We start from the raw sequence: 3704 nt of genomic DNA, 5'->3' as shown, positions 1-3704 counted from the left end.
GGGGCAACATAGAAATAAATGTACTACATTCCACAATGTTATCACTGATGGAGTAACATAGAAATAAATGTACTACATTCCGCAATGTTATCACTGATGGGGCAACATAGAAATAAATGTACTACATTCCACAATGTTATCACTGATGGGGCAACATAGAAATAAATGTACTACATTCCACAATGTTATCACTGATGGAGTAACATAGAAATAAATGTACTACATTCCACAATGTTACCACTGATGGAGTAACATAGAAATAAATGTTACATTTCACCATGTTATGATATTATTGCCTGTCTAGGAACAACGCATTATATTTTTCAGATCGTGAAAAGTAAGGAAATGTACTGTTAGAATACAAAAGTATATGTTTTACGTTAATCTCAATACAAACATGATTCTAATAGATGATTTAACATATCACATAACAACTACTTTGTTTGCCTACCAACAGTTTGAGGGGTTAGCTAGAGAGCCCCCACTGGAGGTTCCTTGCATAAATGCGCAAAATCCCCCACATTTCCGAGTTTTTACCTCAGTTTGACAAATAAGTTGAAACAAATGGAAATAAAACTGTTCATGAAACATCATAAAATCACTTATATATTTATATATGTTGTCATCATTCTCATGATCAATTTTGGTGTTGCTGTTTTTTTTTTAAAAAAAACTCTGGACACCGTTAAAGAATGCCATTCACTGCATAATAATCATTGAGTTTTAATTCTAAAATTCATTTTAATATGTGACGTATGGAAACCAGACACTTTTTTTTTTACATTTCATTACACTGTTCCTAGTTTTTATAACATATGTATCGATGCATTTTATCATCAGTAAAAATTAATCGAGCAGTTTCTAACGCGTATTTGATACAAGTGGAAATTAAGACACATTTTTTAAAACACTACTCGTTGTTAAGGGTTTCTTAGCTCAATAATCAATCTCAATAAAACTCAAACGCATGCGCGTATAAACGTAAATTTTTGAACAATCTAGTCATTTTTAACCGTATACTAAGCCAGAAAAATTATCTGCTTAGTCTTTTCCCAACATCTGTGATGAGAAGAATCGCTTGTCTTACACGTTTCGTAATTAACCAACGTTTGCATATCCTTAGCTATAAAATTAAACCTAGAATATGACATTTTTATTTTTGACAGCCTATGGAAACCGATTCTGCGCTATAAGCCAACGTTTGTGATTAAGGAACAGGAAACGTGAGAATGGTTTAATGCCAACGGAACTTTAGTGGGAGGTGTCAGAATACTAGAGAGAAGAGGTGAAGCTGGTGTTTCTTCTGAAATTCCTAGAGCACTTCAGATAACGGAAATGCGACGCCACTCCTAAATATCTAAAGTCATGGGATGTGTTATGTCGTTGTTTTGTTAAAGCAAAGTTTATAACCAATCAAAAGTCATTCCTGTCATACCACTGCAAGGTGCAGGTGCTTGTAATCATGTTTAGTTATTAACAAACTAAAAAAAAAAACTGGATAAATGAAAGATGGATTAAAATCCATCAGTTCTGGTACTTGAAGATAACTCCAAGCTTCTCCATCGATGTTTGTACCATTTTGTATCACGTGTTTATAGCGACAGTCATTACAATGCTGTGTGCCCTAACATTGCTGTATTGTTTCGCAGTTGTGTTAACTCAATCATGTATTCCTGCTCCTGCTTCGTTAAGCATCACATGTGAATGCAGTCATCTTGACGATTCGATTAAATGTTCTGGATCAATTGGAAACAACAAAACATTGATATTTGCCTACATCACTGATATTCTGAAATCTGTTCCCGCAAAAGAAATTGTTATTGATGTCAACGGCATTGACACTGTCCCTCCACGATTTTTCAAGAACTATTCCCTAAATCTTGTATCCATTATTACAAATACTATATCAAATTTGCCACAAGATGTGTTCTTCGGTGTCAACACGTCGCTGAAACTACTTAGTCTACGACAGAACCACTTCGTCCGTGTTCCATCGGCCGCTCTAAAAAATTTACGCCATCTATTGGAGCTAGATTTATCCAATAATTTTATCGCCAACGTGGAATCTAATGACCTTGCCGAAATGCCAAACCTACTTGTTTTAATTCTTAGTCATAACGAAATCAGCGCCATTGAGCGTGGTGCTTTCCAATCTTTAAGTCTGCTCCAAGAGCTCTATCTGGAATACAACACGATATCGGCTCTCCGTCATGACATGTTTCTGGGATTGGCAAAGCTTGGTTTCTTGAGTTTATCTGCTAATAAGTTAAACATATTATCGGCTAATGTGTTCACACACCTAAAGAACATCGAATACGTTGAAATGGACCACAATTATCTTTTTTTAATGGAGAATGTAAAAATTGAGTCTTCAAGCGTTTTGATGATTACAATGCAAAACAACAGTTTAGGAGGACAACTGGATGAAGATTCTTTTCGCGGTATGCCAAATTTGTTACTCCTAAACTTGGGTTATAATAACTTGGAAAAATTAGCAACGAACTCATTAACAAAGCTCTCTCAACTTCAGGAGCTATACCTGAACAACAATAATATCAGGATGATCTTGGACCATGCTTTCTCAAAGTTGTGGAATTTACGTACATTACAGCTTGAAAATAATGAGATTCGAAACCTACCCTTCACAGCTTTCTCTAATCTTACCTCTCTACGTAACTTAATATTGAAGAACAATCGATTAGAAAGACTGACATGTGAACATACAGCCGATCTACTCAATTTAGTTAGAGTGAACCTGAACTCCAACAACTTAAAAAATGTATCAGCAGGAACGTTTTCATACAGCCCTAACTTAAAAGAAATAAGCGTCAAAGGTAAGATTACTCTGTCTTTACAAAGCTAGAATATATATTGTTACACGTAAGTAATGTTTTTTTTATAGAGGTTGAGTAATTCAAAAAGTGTTACAACCTACATTATCGGATCCCGTTTGCTGTGCCGCAGACGTTTCTGCTTTTTTACTGTTTGATTCCTCTTTGGCTAATTATCAAATCTAATGTACATTTGAATCATTATATTGGGCATTAAGTGACTTTAACACTTGGTATGATTTAGTTTCTGCGTTTAAAACAAATTTTCAAAGTCCTACACTAAATTCATTTAATTATTTGAGCTGAAACGCAATTAAGGGTTTTTGACAGCATTTCAATTACTTTTAAGAACTAAACAATAAATTGTGCGAACTTTACAAATTTATTTTGACTTGTAAAGTTGAAATCCCCCTCAAATTGTATTTCAGCTTTTATTAACTACTGGCAGCGTTGCCCGGGTTTTTGGGAGGAAAAAAAACCTAATCTTCTCTGTTTCCCCGTTTCATATTTCGATATTGAAAAAAAATATTTTGTGAATTTATGAAAAGCAAAAATAAAAACAACAACCTTAAGTTTGATTTTTGAAAATAAACTACGAACCTGTTTTAAATCGGGGCTTCCTTATGAAAGATATTTTTCGCCTTTCCTTCACTGCCAAAGATAAATAGGCCCTTAATGTTCCCTTATTAACTATGCTGAGATATTTTTCGCCTTTCCTTCACTGCCAAAGATAAATAGGCCCTTATTGCTAGATAAATAGGCCCTTATTGTTCCCTTATTAACTATGCTGAGATATTTTTCGCCTTTCTTTCACTGCCAAAAATAAATAGGCCCTTATTGTTCCCTTATTAACTATGCTGAGATATTTTTCGC

General features: G+C 34.4%; 1 protein-coding gene across 1 annotated transcript in view; it reads left to right on the top strand.

Moving 5' to 3' along the window:
* Positions 1 to 1413: 1413 nt before the first annotated feature.
* Positions 1414 to 3704, top strand: part of LOC106467878 (peptidyl-prolyl cis-trans isomerase FKBP8-like) — a 40960-nt gene continuing 38669 nt past the window's right edge. Inside the window, exon 1 of the transcript XR_002612497.1 lies at positions 1414 to 2834. The gene's annotated coding sequence lies outside the window, so the exon portion shown is untranslated. The remainder of the gene's footprint in view (positions 2835 to 3704) is intronic.

Source organism: Limulus polyphemus, unplaced genomic scaffold, assembly GCF_000517525.1.
Source record: "Limulus polyphemus unplaced genomic scaffold, Limulus_polyphemus-2.1.2 Scaffold2776, whole genome shotgun sequence".
Lineage (NCBI taxonomy): Eukaryota > Metazoa > Arthropoda > Merostomata > Xiphosura > Limulidae > Limulus > Limulus polyphemus.
The sequence above is the reverse complement of the archived record's forward strand: the minus strand, read 5'-3'. Positions and strand labels throughout refer to the sequence as shown.